General features: G+C 37.3%; 1 protein-coding gene and 1 pseudogene across 3 annotated transcripts in view; one reads left to right on the forward strand and one right to left on the reverse strand.

Annotated features, from left to right (window-relative positions):
- NELL2 (neural EGFL like 2) overlaps positions 1 to 13,494 on the reverse strand; it is a 313,252-nt gene that overhangs the window by 192,660 nt on the left and 107,098 nt on the right. The gene's annotated exons all lie outside the window — the stretch shown is intronic.
- Positions 6,717 to 6,924, forward strand: LOC117028254 (translation machinery-associated protein 7-like; annotated as a pseudogene).

Below are 13,494 nucleotides of genomic sequence, written 5' to 3' on the forward strand. Positions count from 1 at the left end.
TGTGTTTTCTGCTACCTTATCTTCTAAATCATTGATCTATCCTCTGCTTCATCTAATCTGTTGATTCCCTTGAATGTATTCTTTATTTCACTAAATGTATTCTTCATTTCTGACTGGTTATTTTTCATACTTTTTATCTCCATTTTTATGTTTCCTATTTCTTTTTTGAAGTTCTCCCTGAGACCACTGAGCATCCACATAACCAGTGTTTTAAACTCTGGTATCTGGTAGATGGCTTATCTCCATTTTGTTTAGTTCTTTTTCTGGAGCTTTGTCCTGTTTTTTCATTTGAGACATATCTCCTTGTCTCCCCATTTTGCTTGCCTCCCTCGTTTGCTTTTATGCACTAGGTGGAGCTTCTATGCCTCCCGGTCTTAGTGGAGTGGCCTTATGTAGTAGGTGTCCTGTGGGGCCCAGTGGTGCCATCTCCCTGGTCATTTGAGCTGTTTGCTGCAGGTGTGTCCTTTGTGTGGGTTCTGTACAGGGCCCTCCTCCTGTAGTTGAGCCTTGGTTGCTGTTGGTATGTCAAGAGGAGGGATTGACCCTTGGGCTGACTGGATGTGAGAACTGGTCATGACTACAGTGGATGAGCTGTTGTGCAGAGGCTGACTTTATGGAGCAAGATTTGCTTTAGCAGGGCTCTGGTGCCTGCCTAGGCTGCTCTTTGGATGTGTCCTCTGCTGAGGCAGCTGGGTGGTACTCCAGCTTGGTCTGAAGCCTGCCATGGTTGTGTCAGCCCCTGAGCTCCCTGGGAGGGGCCACATCATAGGCCAAGTTTAGCCACAGCCTGTACACTGCCTGGTGCTCTCTGGAATGAACCACAAATTAATCTGAAATAACCTGCAGATGGCCACCACCTGCATTGGCCTTGGAGGTGCATGGGAAAGGCCAAATATTGAACTGAGGCCATCTGCTGCCAATGCCAGGCTTGGGGCTGCTCAGCAAGATGTATGGGGCATGCTGAGACCAGATGCTGCTTATTCGGGATTTGTGAACTTTGAGAGAATTTAGGAAAGTCTGCTGCATGAGCAAAGGCAGACCATTTGTATGGAAAAGTCACTAGAAGTGGCTTGTGTGTTCCCAAGAATTGGATGGGGCAATGTCTCAGGGAATGACCAGGGCAGGGCACACAAGAGTTGTTACCTAGGTTGATGGAGACTCAAATATGATGACTGCCTGAGTATGCACACCTGCAATGGCGTGGGCTCAAAAAAGGAATAATGGATTCTACAACATTTCTGTCTGAGAGAAAGCTGCCCCTGCAGCCCTCATTCTGAAGCCAGACAACTCAGTTCCTCCCTGGCACCTTTTGAGCTACTACCCCAGCGCTGTAGCTCAGAGCAAGTGAGTCAGCCAGCAAGTAAGTCCGAGTGTGGAACCTTTAAGAGGAGCACCTGGGACTCCAGCATACCTTGTCTCACTCAGCCACCATCTCCACTGGTTTTCACAACCAGAAGTTAGAGGACTTCTCTTCCCAGCACTAGAACCCTGGCTGAGGAGCTTGGTGTGGGGCTGGGACCCCTCAGTCCTCTGAGGGAACTTCTGCAGCTGAGATATCCCTCCCAATTTTTTACTGCCACACATGAGTGTGGGACTGCTCATCCCGCATCTCCAACCCTCTTCCCCAGTCTGGAGGTGGCGTCTTCTATATGTCCTTAGTTGTAAGACTTCTGTTCAGCTAGACTTCAGGTGATTCTAGCTGGTGGTTGTTATGTAGCTTAGCTGTAATTTTGATAGGTCATGAGAGGAGGCAAGCACAGCATTTATCTACTCTACATTCTTGACTCATAGGTGTTTTCTTATTTAAGCAAGTCTTTACTAGCATGCAGCTATGACAAATTCAACAGTAGCCAAAGAATGACCAGAAAACAAGTCATCCCAAAATATATACTACAGGAAATGAGTCCAGACTAATTGTCATCAGACAATTCAAACTTTTAAATTAATTATTCTTGTTGTTAATACTTTGCAAAAGATATTTGAAAAGTACAATTTTATATACAAATTACATGTATAGAATCAGCAAATGTCTAATTTACACTTGGTCTCCCTCCCCCATGAAGTTAAAATGAAAATTACATATAGTATAATACCATAGCTAGTATAATACTTTTAGCTACTCAAACTTTTATATTTATATTTATAGTTAATAATATTTATAGTTATAGATATTTATAGTTAATAATAATTTTCTTTCTCAGTAAAGGAAATATGAAAAATTCTAAATAAATACCCCATAATCTACTAACAGTTCTTTTCTAACATTTCAGAGTTCAGTTGCCATGTTTAACATAAAATATACCCATTTTTTGAGTACTTTATTTTACTCTAACTCTCCCATGTGTAGTTGCTAAATATATGTGGGGTTTTTTTTTGGTCATGCATAATTGCTCAGAATACAGCAGTATTGGCCGTTATAGAATTGGAACAATCAAACAGTGTCAGCCAGCACACATTTAGTTCACAATCAATAATTAGTTATAATAATAAAACACCTGTTTGTTTTTTAATAAAATTACGCCTCTTTAATAGGCTGAGTCAGTATTTGTTTGACTATTCCTTCCATATTCCTTTCCAATTTTTCATGCAACACATCTCTAAAGAAATTGGTACAGTTATTTTAATTCCAAAGCATCTCTTTTCCTGTAATTATTTTTGGCATATATTTCTTATTGCTCTGCAATAATCCTCCGTGATAAATACATGACTCCAACATGTAGAGCATTTTTACCTGGATGCACGACAATTTTCATCAACCTCTATCATTAAACAAGTATTGGCCCACAGAGACTCATTCTTCCACTCTTAGCAGTTTTTATACATGGGTTTTGCTCTTTACTAATTCCATACTGCCATTTAATTATTAAACTAAGTCTTCCTCTACATCTCTGCATATCTGTCCTCTGTATGCATCCAAGATAGAATTCTTATTCTCCAAGCCCTCATGATCTAATTAAAACTAAGATACAAATGAGGACAGAAAGCACAAAAGGATGGCTACAAAGAAATGTGTGACCAACTACAAACTAACAAGATAAAAATATAGACCAGCTGCAGCAGGACTCAATAATGAAGTCATAGAAACCCGCTGCTACTATCCAAGGAAAACCTCATAGCAAACAAAGTTCTGATTTATTCAAATATGACCTCCGTTGGGGAGCCTTCCCTAAATCCCCCAAATTAAAGAGTTTTTCTCTACGCTGTGGAACCATGGCACTTTCTACATGTCTCTAACATGGAATTCAACACATTATATTGTAATCTATCACCTCTCGCTGAACTGTAAAGTTCTTGAGGAAGACTGTACTATTGTGTTCACATCTCACTCATCCAAGTGCCTGGAACTTAGGGGTTTGTTCAACAAATAAAAGGTGCCAAACCCATCTCTCTCCCACTCATTGACTACAATGATTCAGATACACTACCATTTGAAGTTCAAACTGTTTCTGGCTTAGAGACCTTAATACCTGCTATCACCTCTTTCTATAATGGTCCCCCACCCACACATACACACATGCTCTTTGCATACTCATCCTTTTGATTTTAAATGGTACTTTTTTAGAGAAGGCCTTGAATTCCACTGTAAATTAAGTCCCAAGATTTGCCTCTCACAGCATCTTATACTTTTCCTGCATTGCACTCAACACCATTTGTAATTATATGTGTCATGTGTTTGTACATGCATGCATATCATTAACCATGAAATCAAAGCATGAGATAAGAAATACAAACAAAGGCCCATGGATTTGTTTTGCCAAAGGTATTTTCAGAGAAGAACGATGAATATTCTTTAAATATCAAAATGATATAAAATATAAACATTCTAGTACACATACAAATACCAAGATTAAAATTTCTTTGGTCAAAATAGCTTGTAGTAGAAGTGGAGTACAGCATTAGGAATAGAGGCAGTGGAAATGTAATGGCTGTGTGCGATGTCAGAGGGGTAGTAGATGGGGGCAGGGGGTTATCACTGTGTGAGGGATATAAATGATAAACGTTTAACTAGTACATTGTTTTGTACACCTGAAACCAATAAAAAAAAATTTTTTTTAAATAGCTTGTAGTGATCCTAGGGATTGACTCAGGGTTGGCAAACTATGTTCAACAGGAAAAATCCATTTGCCACTCATTTATGTGCAACCTGGAAGCTAAGAATAGTAGTTTTCACATCTTTAAATGGCTGTGAAAAACTAAAAACAAGAATAATATTTTTGACATGTGAAAATTGTATGAATTTCAAATTTCAGTGTCAATAAACATGGTTTTATTGTAATACAGCCATGCTATTTACATATTGTTTATGGCCACATTTGTGTCACAAAGGCACAGTTCAGTAACTGCAAAAGAGAACATATGTTCTGCAAAATCCGAAACAGTCACTGTCTGGTCCTTTACAGAAAACAATTTTCCAACCTCTACTCCACCCAAATTATTATTCTAGACCAAACATTGTAATCCAACTGCCTTGGCTAATAAATTCAGTTATGGGCCTGCGACCCAATTCTGACCAATAAGAAATGAGGGGAAACCTATGAGACATCTAGGAAAGATTTTCTTGCTCGTAGGAATACTGTACAGATACAGAGAGCTGACATTTACTTTTTTCCCCTGGATGTAATTCCTGGAATTCTTATAATCATCTTGCTATGATCTGGAAGATGAAGCCAACGCATGAAGGAGGGTAGAAAAAAAGGAGCAAAGAGAAGCAGAGATGCGACCCTGGCATGCCTTTCCCTGAGCTGCCTTGTCTCTGAACTGCTACTTACATGATATTGTCAAATGACAAAAAAATAATACAACTTAGCAACAAGTTTGATGTCCTTTTTTTCAAGGGAAGACAATCCATGGATTGGGTCAGGACAATACCTCACAAACAGTGGAGTGCTGTTCTGAGGGATTTGGGGCAAAACTGAGTTTTACAGAAAGTTAAAAGAAGCAAAAAAGAAACAGGACATGATTCACTAGGAGGTTGGGGATTTCCTTATTAAGGTAGTGGGTCCTATTTTCTAAGGTAAGGTAAGCGAGCTAAAGCTGACTTGAGGATTTTGACTGGTACAGCTTTGGTTTCCTTGACAGGTGTCTTCCATAAGTGTAAGCTGAATTAGGTGTAGATTTATCACATGGGCCTGGCCACTGGGGCAGCCTGCATTTTGTCAGTCCTGATATAGTACGAATTAACTTTATCAGTATCATAACTTTTCTCTTCTTTTCCAGTCAGTTTACATCTCTTTCCTGTACCTTGCAGCAAAATGCATACACAGCTAAATCCAAAACTATATGGTATTGGGCCATGAACTAGTGAAAAAAGAAAATGTGCCACAGCATTTACTATAGGAAGAGATATCTACATAATTTAAAATGCAAGATTCTAAAGTTAAAAAAAAGAGCCTAGAATAGGAGATGATGTGAGATTTTAGTATAGGGGCAAATGAGAAAAGAAGGAATACACACACACACACGCGCACACACACACACACAGAGGGTGCCAAAAATGTATACACATTTTAAGAAAGAAAAAAACTGTATTAAATTGTAATAATATATACCGATAATAAAAGATGAATACAAGCCATGTGTATACGTTTTTTGGCACCTCCTCATACACACACACACACACACACACACACACACACGCACACACATTCAAATAAACATGAGCTAAATATTCTTCAGTATTGGACTTAATTTCTCCTGTACCAGTTACCACTTGGCATGCAGGTATCCTTCTGCTGTACTAAGGGAAGTTCTAAAATTCACACATGCCCCATTTTTCTGCATGTGCCTTTGAATTTCAGAGAGAGGCAGGATACCCCATAACACAGCATAGTAGGAGGGCAGCATGTGTCATGGTAACAGTACATAGACAAAAGATAAAAATTCCAATTCAGGACTGATATGCATAATCAATATAATCACATAATAATAAAAATTATAGCGATAATAAAAGCTAACACATATGGACCTTATTATACACCAGGTAAAGTTTCAAAGAACTTCACACAAACACACACACACACACACACACATATATATGTTTATAGGTATACATAAACATATGTATATATGTATATATGCTTATAGGTATATATATATATAAACATATATATCTGTGTGTATGTGTGTGTGTGTATTAACTTTAACTCTACCAATAAACTACTTGACTAACCAAAGTCACTCAGATGCTAAGTAGCAATGCCAGGATTTGAAGCCAGGTGGTCTTGCTCCAGAGTCCAGGCTTTTAATCAATATGTTATAGTATCCCTTCTCTGACTTAATTTTCTCATTTGTAAAATGAGGGTTCTTAATCAGAGGAGCAATAAACTATACAAAATGTGGAGAGAATAAGCTACCAGCACTTAGTACCAGCAAGAGATGGAAGTCACAATAGTCTCTTTCAGAAACTTCAAATTGATGGGCACATTTGTCAATATTTCATCTTAGTATACAAATAACATTAACATTCCTGTAGGCTAACAAGATAATATATAAATAAAATTGTCTATATATCCTTGTGTCTGAACTGTAGTCAACAACAACAACAAATTCAGCCATTTTACAGTGGATACGCTTTCAGAAAACATTGGTAAGCGTAGTATGTACCTTTTTCTACCATTTATTCTGTATAGACAAGGAATCACTTCTTTTGCATTTCCTTATGATCTTGTGCTTTATACAAATAATAAAATTAAAGATCCGATCTAGGGGCAGACGCCATGTCTGGCCACGAAGGCGGCATTTAGAAGCTCCTGAAGCAGCCCAGGAAGTAGGCAAGGAGATGGACAAGATAAGGCATTCAAGCAGAAGCAAAAAGAGGAGAAGAAACTCGCGGAGCTAAAAGCGAAGGCTGCTGGGAAGGGTCCCCTGACCACAGGTGCCATTAAGAAATCTCGCAAAAAATGTGGCATAAAAAAAAATTACTAAATAAATAAACGGTGACTGGGGAAAAAAAAAAGAGAGAGAGAGTGAGAAAGAAAGAAATTCGGGGCAATAGTGATGCTTAATTCCATTCCTGTTTTAACATCTGAATTCCCTGCCATAACATCTATTGCCACCTATAACTAGAACAAAATGCTGTTTTGGAGCCTGTTGTACATGTAAGAACAAACTTCTGTAAAAAATAATAATAATCATGCAGTGGCTCATCTCTTTAGTTCTCACTCAGCCATTTCAACCTTAGCTGTGCAGTCAGAGTAAACCCAACCCAGAAACTTCCCAAAGTGTTTTCAGTCTTCAGTGTTTTCAGTGTTTTTCAGTCTTTGTTCTATCCCAAATTCTGTACCACCTGGAATTAAACCAACTCATTTGAAATGGCAAGGACAAAAAAATCCTACCTAATATAATCAACAGAGTTTATTATTTCTTTTTTAATACTCAAAACACTAAACGTTACTCATGCAAAGGAACCAAACCTAAATAAATAAGTAGTGGTATTAGTATCCTCACTACACCTATAAAGTGGCTTAAAGAGGGTCATAAAAAAAAAATTGAGCGTTGAGAAATGCTTAGTTTCCATGGCTCTGTAATTAAATAGAGCATAGTTTGCTTATCAAAAAGGAATAGAAACAACCAGGAAGCTTTGGCTAACACAAACCTAACTCTTCAGATTTGGATAGTGTGAAAGCAATGAAAAGGTCTGTCCATTTACCAAATTAAAATGGTCAGAATTCAAGATAAGCTTTCCAAATTAAGTATTCAAGCAATAAAATCAAATGCCAAAGAGGGAATATTAAGGCTATCAAAGAGAGAGGAAGGGACCAAAAAAACAATTAAAGCTAATATTACTCCACTTTATGAGACTTGATTATGGTAAATTTGCATACATTCATAAATAATTTAAAGACTATGAAAGGCAAAATGGTTCTGATACAAACAGAGATCTCAGCATTAAATTAGTATCACTCATGCCACACTAACCTTGCATGACGAAATCAGTCCTCTCAAAAAAAAGACGACTTCAAAAGGACTACAGCTGATATTTTGTTAGCATTGACAAGGGTTTAAATCAAAGATTGGCAGGTAATGAACCTCTTAAAGCTGCCTGTTACTTTAGTTCAGTCTCTCCCAACAGCTAAAGGCAAACTGCAAAAGAAATTTCCCTGGAGGATTCAGTACAGCAAGAGATACAGTAAAGGTGAGAAGATAAATAATGCATTATGAGATCCTTAAAAAAATTATTTATTACACATATTGTATTCAATACTTTTTTCAGTGTTATCGCCATTTCTCTCTGTATTTCCTTACCCTTTTTCTCAAGTATACTGATATATGGAAAAAAAGAATATAAATTTTTGTCATTGTCCTATTTTTTTTTATTTATTTTTTTTTTATTTTGCGCTGATTCTATTTTATTATTTTTTTCTTCTGGCTTTCCCTAGCAAGGACATATGTAGCACACAACAAAAATTACTACAGCCCTAAAGTGTGTCAGGTGACACTTCTTCTTGCTCACACGTGTTATTTCTTTTTAACATTTCAATCCCCTATAGAAAAAAACTATTTAGTCACCTCCTCAGAAGAGAAAGTAAAAAAGAATTAATGGCATTCGGGATGATTACATGGATTTCCAAGATGTCATTACGCTTAGCTAACTAGAGTGAAGTGATATTCCCCTGGGAGCAGGAAACGGGAATAGTGAGGGCATTCTTAGAACAACTGCAGATGGTGGTGCAAGAAAAGGAGAGGCGACACCATCATTCAGAATGTAGTTATACAGAAAGGCAAATTGATGCCAGAAAAGAGAAATGGCCACAATGTAAGAAGCATTCTCTTGCAAAGTATGGAAATCCTGTCACTTGATGAGTAAACATGGCACAGAAATGGTGGAAAATATTCTCAAGCAACAAGAGTATTACCACAAAAGAGGGAAAGAAATTATATAAACCATGAAAACCAGCAGGTAAACAACAGAAAAATAAGAAATTATACAGGGGTTTCCAAGTCCATATAACCAAGCTCTGTGTAATGTGCATTCTCAGAAAAGCCCTTTTCTCCACAAGGGATTGGAACTAGAAAGGTATCATTCTACAAAGGGAAAGAAAGCCACCCAGGGATCAGTTGTTCCTTTTACATTTTTCAAAAACAAAATAAGAGCTAACAAATGTGTATTGCTAAACACCACATGAAAAGGGGAGCTGTGTTTCTCTGCATGGCCTCCAGAGCAGACGGTATTCAGAGGGGCTCATAATTACTAGCAGAACTGATAGATAATAAGAGGACATTTTATTAAAATTTCCTGTTAGAATACATTATTTTGAAACTTTTGGAAGGAGGTAGCTATTTCTTAATACATTGATGCTGGAGAATTCACTGATAGGAAACAAGAAGTTTTGGGGGGTGGAGGTTATAAGCTCATATGCTCTTGTGTGACTATATCGCATAATGAAAGCAAAATTAAGCAACTCTAAAATCCATTCATTCTATTAGCAGAGGTGGATGACCAAGGCTAAACTGCACTAACAGAAGATAGAGTAATCATAAACATGTACTACCAGAAAATTCACTTCATTCGGGTGAACATTACTCATGGAAAAAGACTCCTTCTTTCTTTCTCAGGGCCGCTCTCCTGGGCATCGTGATAAATAGCCAAAAGTAACAAGGATGACCAATGCTTTCAGGTACGCCTACTGGCAAGCTGATTTCTTTCTGCGGGGTTTTTATATACCCAGGCTTAGATATATCCACATCCAGAGACACAGGCATGATAACAAGCGTTAAAATATTTTAAATGGAAAAATGAAAATAACAGGTTATGAATGCAGTTAAGTCAGATGACTTAACTGAAATTCTGCATATCTAAAAATGATCCAACATCAAAAGAAAATTATAACAAGAGCAATTATAAAAGAAGAATGAGAAATATTTGAGTTCTCCCTAAAATACTACTGACAAGAGGGAAAATAGAAACCAGGATTTGGCACCAGCCTTCTCGTCTTGAAGTTAGAAAACAGAACAAAGCTCCCAAAAGGACCTCACAGAGCAGATTAAATTACCACAGAATTTCATAAAGAATTCATTGAATGCTTAAGCAGGCTCCTGTGTAGGTCAAAGAGGAACAATCAGAAAATTGGGGTCATTAAGGGATGAGAGATAGGGTAAATAGGAAATAAAATATAATTACAGAGTGAGTGAAAGGGAGAATGAAGGAATAGCAGATGTATTAATAAATATTGTTTTGGTTTTACATAAATCATTTTTTTTCTTTAAAGACATGCTAGGCCAACTTAGATATTTTTTTCCATTCAATTATATTTTACTCTTTATATTCTGTTTTAGATAGAGATGGCCTCAAGGGAGTGCGTCTGTTTTGATGGCCTCAAGGGATTGTGTCAGGTGCTGGAAGCATCTAAGCCTCTAAGCTAGCTATATTTCACATATATTTCATTGGAAATTTGAAACATACTTTAGCTTCCTTCTTAAAATGCTTATTAACATTAGCTATTAGCTACACATATGTAATTTCAATTTTGTTTTCAAGAAATAAATCTATAATACACAAAATCAGAAACTACTGTTAAGACTAAATATCTACACCTATGGACAAGATGTCATTTCATATTTATCCTATGTTTACGTTTGAATCTATAATATTGACACATTATAAAAACATTATTACTTCAAATTTTAAGCAAGTCTTCTTTCATTTATCAAAATTTATGGTGCGAATAATGAGTTCATCAAAATTTGAAATATGTAAACTTGTAATTTTACTATAAAGTTACAAAATTAAATTACTCTAGCTTCAATTAATCAGTGCACTAAGCTTTCAAATTGAATTTTTTTGCAAAATGATAATACCACCATTTTGCTTTATGCACATTTATATAAAACACAGAATACTATATAACTTTCTAAAATTATAAAATTAGTTCAGAAATTACTACAGATGGAAAGCAGTACAGAAAACACTAAGAACTCAGTTTTATAGACATTATTAGCACTTCACACCCCGTTTTTTTCATAATCACAAAGTTATTTCACATACATTATCTAAAATAATCACTCAGTATTTTAAAATTATCATAACAGCACCATTTTATACAGGGCTTATTTTGTTCCAGCAGTATAGTTGACATACAGTATCTCATTTAAGCTCACACCAAATAATCATAGAAATAAAGAAATTAAGATGAGTTTAAATGACTTACCCAGAGTCACAATGTTTGACAGTAACAGACTAGAGACCAGATCTGATTTCCACTAGTTTAATTACACTCTACAGCTTTGCTTCCTAAACACATTCTTAGGAGACCAGTAAATCTCAACTCAGAAAGTCCTGGAAAGTACTCATTCACTCAGCTCAGCACTCAGCTCTCTTAGTTTCCCTCCTACCTTTCTAATTATTCTTCGTCCATTTCCTATTCACTAAATATACAGAGGGTGCCAAAAAAATATATACATATTTTAATAAAGGAAAAAAGCTGTATTAAAATTATAATAATACTCAATGTATACCAATAACAAAAGATGAATGCAAGTCAGGTGTATACATTTTTGGCCACCACCGGTGTATGTTCTCCAACCTCCTACCTTCCGACTGCATCTTCTTCTCCTGAAAAATGATCTTTTCCTCTCTGCACAGCACCATCCTTCTCAGCTACCTCAACTGAGTCTTATAGCCTGCCTCAAAATGTCGGTGTCATTGACTCCTCCTCCAAACTACATCCAGTCAATTCCGTGCCACAGTGGCACCCCACGCACTGCCACAGCCCAGGCTTAAATCCTCCTTACTATCTCCTACATCACTAAGCAGGCTGAGCATAAAACCCCAAGTTCTTACCAGGGCTCACTCACAAGGATGGGCAGGATCTTGTAAGCCGGGGCTCGTTTCCCACCACGCCTCTCAGGCTCCCCCACCCCACTGCTCTGGGCTTCTTGCAGTCCACTGAACATGGCAGGGCAAGCATGTGTCTGTCCTAGAGCCTTTGCACATAATTTCTCTGAAAGAGTCACATGGCTGTCTCTTTCACTTAATTCAGATTTTAGCTCAAATATCACCTTCTTGAAAGACCATCGCATCAGTCTCCATACACTTATCCTGACTGTTCCTTTGTAGTACTTTCAACCTCACATCATTATACTTTATTTTTGTTTATTGCCTCCCTATCCCACAGAAAGTAACCTGTACTCACTGGAGAGAGTTAGCTTGTCTCCTGCCCTTTGTCCCCTGCCCTTTGACCTCTGCCCGGACCCTGGAGGCAGTGAGTTATTTGTTCAAAAAATGGATGAATGACTAGATGAAATCTAACTGGTTTTCTTTCTACTCTATTTTCCCTCTCTAACTTTACCATTAACAGTGCTGTCAATGTGGCTCAAAACACATCAAAACAAAACATGGAGTTGATAAAATATGTGGTATTTTTAGGGAACAGTTCATAGGTTGGTTTAATGCCCTATGAATAGTGGCTTAGGACTTGCATACATTAATTAACCTTTTAATATTTTGTTTCCTCAGGGAATAATAATGATGCTTCCCTCATAGGACTGTTCATTGATTGAATAAGGTAATATATTAAAAAAATGTATATAAAACGGTTGATGTAACAAGGGCTGGTACACAATAAATATTCAGTTAATATTAGTCAATATTATAATGACTTGTTTGCTGCCAGTTTTCAATTGCTGGTTTAGGGCTTTAAAATATCACAGTGAGGAGTTTGAACCTAATATATTCCTAATGAATACTTTTGCTAAATTTATTGCTAATGAATTAATATTTCTAATTAGTAAATTTTGGTTATTCCCAAATAAATTTGGCAATCAAACTCACCAGCCAGCTGCATCGGAGGGGACTGCTCTGCAGACCACTGGACCCACAACACTTTTGGCTCACAGCCAGCCAGATCAGGGACTAGCCTTGCCTGCCAGCGCAGTGGTGGCCCAACCACAAGAGAAGGCCACTCTCATCCACACAGGGAACAACTTTGGAGCACCTGGTTCTGATGACCCCGGGGGATTGTACCACTGGCCCCCATAGGACACCTTCTACATAAGACCACTTTTTCAAGACCAGGAGACATAGCTGATCTACCTAATACACAGAAGCAAACAGGCAAAATGAGAAGGCAAAAAAATATGTTCCAAACAACAACAACAATGACAAACAACACAAAACCCCAGAATAACAAGTAAACAAAATGGAAGTAAGCTGTCTACTAGATAAAGAATTCAAAGTAATAGTCATATAGTCATAGAGATGCTCAACCAACTCTGCAGAACAGTGCGTCAACTCCGTGGGAATTTCAACAAAGACATAAATATAAAAACAAACAAACAACAACAAAAACTATCAGAACTGAAGAATATAACAACTGAAATGAAAAATACACTAGAGGGACTCAATAGCAGATCAGATGATACAGAGGAATGGTTCAGTGATAGGGAAGACAGGATAGTGGAAATCACCCCATTGGAAAAGTAAAATGAAAAAAAAAAGAATTTAAAATAACGAGGATAGCATAAGGGACTTTTGGGACAACATCAAGCATACTAATA

This window comes from Rhinolophus ferrumequinum, chromosome 10 (assembly GCF_004115265.2).
Source record: "Rhinolophus ferrumequinum isolate MPI-CBG mRhiFer1 chromosome 10, mRhiFer1_v1.p, whole genome shotgun sequence".
Taxonomy (NCBI): Eukaryota; Metazoa; Chordata; class Mammalia; order Chiroptera; family Rhinolophidae; genus Rhinolophus; species Rhinolophus ferrumequinum.